Here is a 12037-nt window from a genome sequence, read left to right as displayed (position 1 = left end):
TCCAGAAACTGCTCAGGATGTTGACCTTCCGAGCGTTCCGGCAGACCAATGATACGGATATTATTCCTACGCATTCTGTTCTCCAGATTGTACGCCTTCTGCTTCCAGGCATTCATAGAGCCCGTCACGTTTGTTAACTTGGCCTCCATAGGTGTAATGGTGTCCTCTACCTGGGACACTCTAGCCTCCACTTCCGTGATGCGTCCCCTCATGGCTTGCATATCTTGACGGAGTCTCCCCACCTCGGTGTAAACGTCCTCTATTTTCTCAGTCAAGGATGTCCTGGTTAGGGAGATAGCTTGCATTAACTGTTCGGACGCCTGTTTGAGGGTCAGTTCTTCCTGCTCTGTCTCCTCCTCACCCTCAGAGGGACGATTTTTACGCTGAACTTGAGAGGGATTATTTCTGAGAGATGGTGCACTTTCAGAGGGATAAGGTCTGGCAAACGCTTTTAGTTTTTCTGCTGCTCCTAACCCCTTAAATCGACTCTTGGTCTGTGGCAATATGACAGAGTAAGATAGCTAGAGGTATATGCTCTGGAAATTCCCCACTCCAGATGGTGAACACAGCAGGGCTATTAATAGATGATTATAGCCCAGGACACACAAAGGGGCCACGTTAAATTCTGAGGACAGTGACCAGTAGCGAGTCAATAGGGCTCCTTATAGCCAGAGGGGGGAAAAGAAAGGGGGGGCCCACAGAGACAGCAGCAGTGGGGGGAGTTCAGAGGCTCCCACAGTAATGGAGCCAGCGGGTATAGTGAGTTTATCAATGGAGGGGGGAGAACACAGGGCCCAATCTTTCAGGGCACTCACCACGCGTCCCCTGTAGTCTTCAGCGTGTGTATTCACTGCCCGAGTAGCGCTGCAGCGGTATGGGCCGACGCTGCAGCTCTCACTGACAGAGTGCGCGTCTAAGATGGCCGCTGCCTCGTGCAGGTCCATCCGCCCGTCCCGGCCTCTAGCACATCAGAGCCGCTCAACGTCCTCCTGCGGGAGGTCCAGGAGGATCCCGATATCCAGGGGGGTCCAGGCAGCTCCAGATATAATGTAGTAATAAGGTCTAGATTCCAGGATAAGACAGGATTCTCAGGAGCTCTCCCAACATGAGTCCTCTCTCTTCAGCTACATAGCCACGCCCGTCCTTTTTGTGTAATTTTAAAAATGACAATATTTTTTTTCCTTTAGGCCTTTTAGAGATCACTTCATCTTCAACTTTCTTAACTATTGACAGTAACAGTAATATTGATCAGGGGTGCCCAAACCTTTACATGTCACTGTAGTACTATCTGTATTATTTCACTAGTATCTGATATCTTTTGGGGACCACTTTTCTAAAAGTATAAAACTAATTTTAAGGTAGTACAGGGAGTTTTTGTTAAAGACGCACTCCCATCAAATTTTTTCATCCACTTAATATTTTGCAATCATCATATTATAATCACAAAAATTTGCCCAAATGTTTTCCTTATCCCCTATACCGGGTGATATACCACAGAACATCCCTGTCACTTTTATGGTAACAAGAAAGTGTGAAAAATTGGTACCACACAATGGTATATCAATGATAAAATCTCATCCTTTATTATAACATTAAAACAAAGTACAAAAGAAAGGTGCAGGACAAGGATAAAGAGGAACTAACAATCCATAGGAAATCCCATTACAGCAATAGAACTAATGTCATTGACACAAAAAACACCCACACAATGTAAATACGCAGTAACATAACAGCGTTAATGATACACGGAAAGCAAACACCCACAATGTCCCTTTATGATGCAATTAACCACCACGGGTATACATTAATTAAAAACTGTCTGGTATGCAGCTATCTTCCTATATATTCTCCTGACAGCGCAATACATGTAAATAGTATGGGGGGTGTGGCCAATAGTATCTGGTACATACCAGTGTCAGCTGGCGGAGATCCCCTGATGTCCCTCTGCCCCGACGCGCGTTTTGCACAGCTTTCACCTCACGATGAATATATACATTGTGTGGGTGTTTTTTGTGTCAATGACATTAGTTGTATTACTGTAGTGGGATTTCCTATGGATTGTTAGTCCCTCTATATCCTTGTCTAGCACCTTTCTTTTGTACTTTTAATGTTATAATAAAGGATGAGATTTTATAATTGATATACCATTGTGTGGTACCAATTTTTCACACTTTTTGGTTACCATAAAAGTGACATAATCATCATATTATATAGCACTGTGAACTTACAATTACTCACTTTGCCTTTCTACCCAGTTAATTTTTCTCTTTTCTTTTTCCTCCTCTTCAACTCCTGACCCAGTTTCTCTGCTCCTCCCCATGCCAAGGACTTTTGCAGTGATGACTCATGCAGGGAAAAGAGAACTCCTGCTTCAACAAAAAAACAAAGGGGATTCAGCTAGTCTATTTTCAGTCACATGATGTCATAGATCTAATGGAAAAGAAAAGAATTAACTGGATAGAAAGGCAAAATGAGTAATTGAAAGTACACAGCAATATATAATATGATGATTGCAATATATCAAGAGGATAACATTTTTGATGAAATGCTTCCTTAAGATAGAACCAGCTGCCAACAATCTAGCAGTTACAGTAAGTTTAGGAAACTTTTGAAAGCAAAAACCTCTTTTTTGAAAAAGTCTAGCTAGTACTTTTGAGACAATACAATAAAGATCCGAGATACAAGTCCCAGATCAAAGTGCATTGTGGTGCACTCAGTATACAGCATTGGCTGAAACATTTTATATCAAGATTATTTGACTTTAGAGAGGAGGCAAAATTCAAATTCGCACAACTTTTCTTAAGAGATTCTTTTCACATAGAAGTTTTTCTCCATCATTGTTTATCCCTTATTATGCACTGGGGTTTCTCCAGGCTCTGGAGCATAATAAATGTAAGATGTAAAAAATATTAAAAAATCCTTATACTTACCTTATTTTTCATGTCTTCGGCACCTCTGCTCCTCACTGACATCCACCCAGTTCTCGCTGCATGTTCTGACAACCGCCTCTCATACTGAAATCACTGGACTTCCTGAGCTGATGAAGCCCAGGTGGGATCTACTTAAGCACGCAAAAGCTCACAGCGTTGTTAACTTATGCGCACATGCACAAAACAGTTCTGGATCTCATCAGACCTGAAAGTCCTGGCCCACGGTGAGGATGCCCATAGTTTTCAGCACAAGGGCGGTGATATGAAGATGTGATGAGGACAAGTAGGGTCGTAGAAGTGAGACGAGTATAGGAATTTTTTTTTCCTTTTTTAACCTTTTGACTGCCATTTATGGTTCAGAAAAATGGTGTCCAGCGGCCATTTTGCTGAATCCACACGGAAGCGAATTACAAAATGTTTTGGGTAGTATTCAATTCTACTCAAATGTATTTGCTCATCTCTATTTGGCATTAATACTTGCAAAAAATTGGATCAAAAAGTCAACTCTTCCTAAGAAAACTAGTAGACAGTATTTCAAGATGGCTGGTTGTATGTGGGGATAATTACAAGACGTTTGGAGACCTGCAAACATTAAATTGATGCAATTTGAACATTTGGAGTTGTTTTTATGAAATACATTTACTGAGATTGAAGGAACTTGCATTAACAATTTGACTCAATTGCATGAAAAAGTGGAGCTTGTTCTGTAATTATGAAGTAAAGAGGCTTCATAACAGATATAGTTCAAGGTTTTACAAATTGCACCCATTTAGTAAGAGGTGCGCAAATAATTTGCAAGCAAACGGAAATCAGCCAAATTCAGCGAATCACCTTTATTTGATGGTATTCATTATATGTGATTTTTTTTTCTATTTTCTTAAGTAATCACTTAAGTTCTTCACAGTTTCTTCCTTGCATATAAAAAATTAACACATTTCTTATTTTTTTAAGCCGTTGAACAAGTGAATAAAAAACGGCATTTGGGATCAGAAAAGTGAAAAACAGTCTTAATTGCCTTGGGTTTACAAGTGGATGTTCAAAGGAAAATAAAGGTGAGGTATATCTCATGCTCTTCTTCAACAACATAAAAAAAACTTTATTGTTATAGCATTTTTTTTTACTTTAAGTCTATAAATTTTGAAGCACCCTTTGTAAGGTGAAAGGAATTTATCATCAGATTCACACCCAATGATGGCAAGTGTGTGAAAATGTAACCCAGCAGGATATTCTTTTTCAAATGCCCCTTGTTATCCTAAATGTCATATGTGTACTGCTAATGTTGCAGCAGCCATCTGTAAATTTATGCTAGGAATGCCACTGTATCAAGCACCAAAAATTCACCCCACTATATAAGTTTCAAAAGATATTTTTTAAGCCAATTAATACATATCTGTTTAAGCTGTGGACATATTTTTTTATTTATTATGTCATAAACCTCATTGTAGCTAGCTGCCAATGCCTTTCAGTGCAACAGGCTGCATGGCAGACATACAGTGGCTTGCAAAAGTATTCACCCCTCCCAACTTGGCATTTCTTGTGTTTTGCTACCTCACAAACTAGAATTTCACTGAGTGTTTTTTGAGGGTGTACATCAGTTCACGCAAAGAACATGCCTACAGCTGTGAACATTTAGTTTTCTTTTTTTGTGAAGCAAAAACAAATAGGAGAAAATTGCTGAAAACTTCATTGTGCATAACTATTCACCCCCCTAAAATCTGTACTTTGTAGAACCTCCTTTGCAAGTCACTTTGGATAAGTCTTTATGAGCTTTCCACATGTTGTCACTGGGATTTTTGCCCATTTCTCAAAGCAAAACTGTTCCAGCTCTTTCAAGTTAGATTGTTTCCTCTGGTGAACAGCAATCTTCAAGTCTAACCACAGATTCTCAATTGGATTAAGGTCCGGGCTTGAGCTTTGACTAGGCCACTCCAAAACAATTACACATTTCCCCCTACACTTGAGTGTTACACCATCCATCTTCCCCTCAACTTGGACCATTTTCCATGTTCTTGCTGCCGAAAAACACCCCACAGCATGATGTTTCCACCACCATGTTTCACTGTGGGGATGGTATGCTTTGAATGATGAACTATGTTGATCTATCCTTTACCTTGGTGGCCAAAATGTAAAATTTTGGTCTCATGTGACCACTGAACCTTCCATCATGCATTTGGGGAGTTCTCCACATGTCTTTTGGCAAACTCAAAACAAAACGAACCTTACAATTTTTGTGTGTAAGTAAAGGCTTTTTTTCTGCCCAATCTTCCATAAAGGTCACATCTATGAAGTGTACAGCTTATTGTGGTCATATGGACAGATATTCCAGTCTCGGCTTGGGAACTCTGCAGCTCTTTCAGGGTTACCTTTGGTTCCTGTGCTGCCTCACTGATTAATGCCCTCCTTGCCCGCACTGACAGTTTTGATGGTAGGCCCTTTCTTGGCAGGTTTGTTGTGGCACCATGTTCTTTCCATTTGATGGTAATGGATTTGATGGTGTTCCTGGGGCTCAGAAGAGATAGGGTTTTTTTTATAACCCACCCCTTACTTGTACTTCTCAACAATGTTGTCCCTGACGTGTTTGGAGATCTTTTTGGTCTTTATAGTGTTGTTTGGTTAGTGGTACTTCTTTTTAATGGGGTTGCAGCTTCTGTGGTCTTTCAGAAAAGGTGTGTACAGTTAGGTCCATATATATTTGGACAGAGACAACATTTTTCTAATTTTGGTTCTAGACATTACCACAATGACTTTTAAACAAAACAATTCAGATGCAGTTGAAGTTCAGACTTTCAGCTTTCATTTGAGGGTATCCACATTAAAATTACATGAAGGGTTTAGGAGTTTCCGCTCCTTAACATGTGCCACCCTGTTTTTAAAGGGACCAAAAGTATTGGACAATTGACTCCAAGGCTATTTCATGGACAGATGTGGGCAATCCCTTCGTTATGTCATTCTCAATTAAGCAAATAATAGGCCTGGAGTTGATTTGAGGTGTGGTGCTTCCTTTCGGAAGGTTTTGCTGTGAAGGAAACATGCCGTCAAAGGACCTCTCCATGCAGGTGAAACAAGCCATCCTTAAGCTGCAGAAACAGAAGAAACCCATCCGATAAATTGCTACAACATTAGGAGTGGCAAAATCTACAGTTTCACGAAACAGTCACTGACCTCAGGGAGACCAGTCAAAGAAAACACTGCGGCAGCCGACAAAGGCGCTCAATCAGTGAAATCCTAGGTGCATTGCTCCCTGGGAAATACGAATATGCAAATAAAGTCCGTGGAGGCTCATTTAAGAGTCTCAAACACGGGACTAGACAGATCTTCCTCCAGGGAAGGATCCAGCCAAGGAGTGGCTTCTTAGGAAACCACCATTACCACCATATTAAGTGGCCCTTTAAGTCAATATCCAGCTCTTTACGAGTTTACAGATATGACAAGGGAAATACCAAGGCCAGGTATCCATCCACAGACAGCTGTTTCGGGGTGTTGCCCCTCATTAGTGTGGAGTAGGATTCTGGCTAGGTGGGAGCAATGCCTAGTAGACCAACATCACGAAACAATCACTGACCTCAGGGAGACCAGTCAAAGAAAACACTGCGGCAGCCGGCAAAGGCGCTCAATCAGTGAAATCCTAGGTGCATTGCTCCCTGGGAAATACGAATATGCAAATAAAATAAGAGCTGGATATTGACTTAGAGGGCCACTTAATATGGTGGTTTCCGAAAGGAGCCACTCGTTGACTGGGTCCTTCCTTGGAGGATGATCTGGCTAGTCCCGTGTTTGAGACTCTTAAATGAGGCTCCACGGACTTTATTTGCAAAATCTACAGTTTGGTACATCCTGAGAAAGAAAGGAAGCACTGGTGAACTCATCAATGCAAAAAGACCTGGGCGCCCACGGAAGGCAACAGTGGTGGATGATCGCAGAATAATCTCCATGGTGAAGAGAAACCCCTTCACAGCAGCCAACCAAGTGAACAAGACTCTCCAGGAGGTAGGCGTTTCATTATCCAAATCTACCATAAAGAGAAGACTGCATGAAAGTAAATACAGAGGGTTCACTGCACAGTGCAAGCCACTCATAAGCATCAAGAATAAAAAGGCTAGACTGGACTTTGCTAAAAAGCATCTAAAAAAGCCAGCACAGTTCTGGAAGAACATTCTTTGGACAGATGAAACCAAGACCAACCTCTACCAGAATGATGGAAAGAGAAAAGTATGGTGAAAGCGTGGTACAGCTCATGATCCAAAGCATACCACATCATCTGTAAAACACGGTGGAGGCAGTGTGATGGCTTGGGCATGCATGGCTGCCAGTGGCACTGGGTCACTAGTCTTTATTGTTGATGTGACACAGGACAGAAGCAGCCGAATGAATTCTGAGGTATTCAGAGACATACTGTGTGCTCAGATCCAACCAAGTGCAGCCAAACTGATTGGTCGTCGTTTCATATTATAGATGGACAATGACCCAAAACATAAAGCCAAAGCAACCAAGAAGTTTATTAAAGCACAGAAGTGGAATATTCTTGAATGGCCAAGTCAGTCACCTGATCTCAACCCAATTGAGCATGCATTTCACTTGTTAAAGACTAAACTTCAAACAGAAAGGCCCACAAACAAACAGCAACAGAAAACCACCGCAGTGAAGGCCTGGCAGAGCATCAAAAAGGTGGAAAAACAGTGTCTGGTGATGTCCATGAGTTCAAGACTTCAGGCAGTCATTGCCAACAAAGGGTTTTCAACCAAGTACTAGAAATGAACATTTTATTTACAATTATTTAATCTGTCCAATTACTTTTGGTTCCTTTAAAAACAGTGTGGCACATGTTAAGTAGCTGAAACTTCTAAACCCTTCATCCAATTTTAATGTGGATACCCTCAAATGAAAGCTCAAAGTCTGAACTTCAACTGCATCTGAATTGTTTTGTTTAAAATTCATTGTGGTAATGTCTAGAATCAAAATTAGAAAAATGTTATCTCTGTCTAAATATATATGGACCTAACTGTATATACTGACAGACCATAAGATATTTAAATTGTACACAGGTGGACTTCTATTCACTAAGCATGTGACTTATGAAGGTAATTGCTTGCACCAGAAATTTTTAAGGACTCCATCGCACAAGTGGTGAAAACATATGCGCATGCCAATTTTTAGTTATTTCATCCCATACATTTAATTTCTGCCTATATTTTTCTCTCTTGACTTCACCAACTTAGACTATTTCGTGCTGATGCATCACACACATCAAACCTTTAAACACAGGTTATAATATAACAAAATACATTACAAGGCACAGGGATGAATACTTTCGCAATCCACTATACAGTGTGACTGCCCACTCCACTGATGGTAACACATAATGATATCTTGAACTTTATGTATCCTCTATACCACAGGTTGAGAATGGTTTGTCTAAGGATGGGTTCACTTTGTATTTGGGCAGTACATCAGTAGCTCCATAGGAGCTTCCGTTTAAAGCCCTGAAAAATGGGATTTCAAAGGAAAGGAAGCCAAAGTCAAGGTTGGAGGAAATTCTGAACAGTTCCAAATAGCAGCCAATTTTGCATTGAAACCATCAAACCTCTGCTGAAAAGCTGAAGATGAAGAGGAATTTTACCTTTGAGACAACAATGAGCATACACATACATCCAAATCAACAAAAGAATGGCTTCACCAGAAGACCAAAGTTTTGGAATGGTACAGATAGAACTCAGACCTGAAGCCAATTGAAAATCTGTGGGTTGTCCTGAAGAGGACTGTACACAGGAGATGTCCTCACAATCTGACAGATTTGTGCTGCTACTGCAAGAATGAGTGTGAAAAGATTGTACCATACCGATAGACCCCTACTCAAAAAGACTAAATGCTGTCATAAATTCAAAGGGTTGAACAAAGTATTAGTTTAAAGGTGGGCATATTTATGCAACTACATAATTTTAGCTCTTTAATTTTCTTTTCTCACCCAAAAAAGTTTCAGTTTGTTTTCAAATGGATTAGCAAAGATCATAGATGGCATTGAAAGTGAAAAAAGTTCTGAAATGACTTTTTTTGGTATGATTTTTTTTTTTACATAACAAGAACCTGGTATTTTAGCAGAGGTGTGCAGAATTTTTATATGCACTGTTTATATTTAAACCAAACTTTTCTCACTTGGTGCACTCAACTTTATGATGATTTAATTAATAAGAAATATCCGGCATTAATATTCTACATTTATAAGCACTTAATCATAGATGAATACGGAAGCCTTAAATATGTAAAAGAGCATATTGTGCACTTAAAACCTGTGATGAGAAACTTGCGCACATAACTCCGCTCTGTGCTGTATCCTATGTCTGTAAACATTTCACTGCCAAGAAAAAAAGGATTCTTGAAACTATTTCAAAGTCTAGTTTGCTGCAGTACTTCACTATATTTTCTCCTACAATAGAGCTGTTTTCCCACAGTAACCCTCAGCTAGCCCCGTCAGCAAGACTTGCTGTAGTTTAATAGGATGCCTATCATAATATATTGAAAACTTGTCAGTGGTCCAAATTACCACATCTTGTTTTGCTTTGCTACATAGTGGTTCAGTATATAATGGTGTCTCTTATTCTCCACCTTCAGGCAAGAGTCTCTGCAGCTATATGAATGAGAAGCTGACCATCATCAGACACATCTTTGATGGATACTTGAATAATTCAAGGAGAAAATCAAATTCTGATGAATGTCTTTTGTTTGCTGTATATTAATTAAATAGGTAATAAAGCAAAAACTAAATGCTAATATTTGACAATAAATCCCTTTAAGGTTGTGTTCACGTGTGCATTGGCGCCTCCATTTCAGATCGCATTAAGAAGCTGCCTTCTCTAACAGGAAATAGCACCCTGTTTTTGTATTATTTTGCTAACAGGAAGCCTTTATATATTTATTTTACAGCCTTTTTTGTAGCTTGTGTTTGGTGGGATTCAAACCCAGGTCCTGTAGTGTGAAAGGCAAAAACACAATCAGTGACCTACAGACTGGACTACGGCGTGAGAGAGAATTTTCTCTGTCTACAGGATTCTTATTTAAAGGCAAATTGTACAGTAAATGCAGTTATCTTTGCATATGTCACAATATTATATGGTAAGTCACTTAATTGCTAATCTGAGTTGCTGGGTCATGGTAGGCATCTATTTAGGCAACCATTGTCATGGATGGCAGTGCCAGTATAGAGTGAGTTCAGGAATTGAGCCTGCTCCACACAGAGCTAGTGCCAGCTGGGCATTATAGGAGACCTTGATTTTCATTACCTACAGTATACCTGAAACACATGGGCTAAAATACTGCCTGAGCATCCATCCACCTACCCATGGACCCACCCAGCCATCCATCTACCCATCAACCCATCCATCCACCCACCAACCCATCCATCCACCCAGCCATCCATCTACCCATCAACCCATCCATCCACCCACCAACCCATCCATCCACCCACCCATCCATCAACCCATCAACCCTTCCATCCATCATTTTGCATAAAAAGGAAAACATTTACTCCCCAGACAAACCTTTAAATCGTATAGGCATCTCAGAGGGTAATTCACATTCAAGCCCCTACTTTATCAGTGAGAATGGAAATCTGACTTGTAAAAGTGATTCCACCACAAGCAGACTTATGACATAAATTGAGATACCAGCTATAAATAGAGATTACTAGATCACAAGCGAGGGGATTTTGGAAAACAATCAAAAAAGAAAAAAATGCATAATATTCTTCAAGGCTAAAATAAGCCCCATTCTTAAGTGTTTAACGCTTTCCAACACTATGCTATACATACGGGCAGCACAAATCATAAGCAAAATTCATGGTCAGCAAAGGGTGTCATGAGTAACTTTGCCAGTATTGGGGAAGAGGAGGCCCAGGGACATTACTTGCACAGGGATCTCTGACTGCCTCTGCTGAAGTATATACTGCAATACTGAAAATATAAAATAAGTGATCAAATGATGGCAGGTTAATAGGAGACAGTGCCTGGGTTTCATAGGAGATCATGATTTTCTTTTTGTATTAAGTATTGCAGTATGTAGTACAAGTGATCAAAAGCTCACAAGTAGAGTTGAGTGATACCATCCGATACTTCAAAGTATCGTATCGGATGGTATCGGCCGATCTTTAAAAAAAGTATCGGTATCGCCGATTCCGATACCGGAAGTCCCATTCAAGTCTATGGGACTTCCGGTATCGGAATAAGAAAAACCCTTTCCTGCCCTTGTACAGCCTCTCTGGGGTCTGTACGGGCCTTTCGGGGGGCTGTGCCGGCCTGCCAGGGGGTCTGTGCAGGCTCCGGTGGTCTGTGCCGGCCTGCCGGTGGTCTGTGCAGGCTCCGGGGGGCTGTGCCGGCCTGCCGGGGGGCTGTGCCGGCCTGCCGGGGGACTGTGCAGGCTCCGGGGGGCTGTGCCGGCCTGCCGGGGGGCTGTGCCGGCCTGCCGGGGGGCTGTGCCGGCCTGCCGGTGGTCTGTGCAGGCTCCGGGGGTCTGTGCAGGCATCGTCCGATGGGACTACAAGTCCCATCGGGCGATGCCTGCTACCATGACAGTGATTGACACATTAGCCAATGATGGGACAGTAGTAGTCCCATCATCCGGCTAATGTGTTAAATGTAAAAAAAAAAAAAAAAAAAAAAAAATTACATGCTACATACATACAACATGCATACTACATACATGCTACATTCATACTACATACTACATACATGCTACATTCATACTACATGCAACATACATACTACATATATACTACATGCATGCTACATACATACTGCATACTACATGCTACATACATACTACATATATACTACATGCATGCTACATACATACTACATGCTACATACATACTACATACATACTACATATATACTACATACATGCTACATACATACTACATGCATGCTACATACATACTACATGCTACATACATACCACATACATGCTACATATATACTACATGCATGCTACATACATACTACATATATACTACATGCATGCTACATACATACTGCATGCTACATGCATGCTACATACATACTACATACATACTACATGCTACATACATACCACATATATACTACATACATACAATACAT

At 40.8% G+C, this 12037-nt stretch overlaps 1 long non-coding RNA gene across 2 annotated transcripts in view; it reads left to right on the top strand.

Annotated features, from left to right (window-relative positions):
* The window catches only part of LOC141053643 (uncharacterized), a 67843-nt gene extending 58114 nt beyond the window's left edge, over positions 1-9729 (top strand). The window contains exons 2-4 of one of the 2 annotated variants that reach the window (XR_012221246.1): positions 3882-3982; positions 8327-8838; positions 9537-9729. This is a non-coding gene — a long non-coding RNA (uncharacterized lncRNA). The remainder of the gene's footprint in view (positions 1-3881; positions 3983-8326; positions 8839-9536) is intronic. The other variant, XR_012221247.1, reaches the window with a different exon arrangement.
* The last annotated feature ends 2308 nt before the right edge of the window (positions 9730-12037 follow it).

This window comes from Dendrobates tinctorius, unplaced genomic scaffold, assembly GCF_039654945.1.
Source record: "Dendrobates tinctorius isolate UK_male_01 unplaced genomic scaffold, ASM3965494v1 ptg000166l, whole genome shotgun sequence".
Lineage (NCBI taxonomy): Eukaryota > Metazoa > Chordata > Amphibia > Anura > Dendrobatidae > Dendrobates > Dendrobates tinctorius.
The sequence above is the reverse complement of the archived record's forward strand: the minus strand, read 5'-3'. Positions and strand labels throughout refer to the sequence as shown.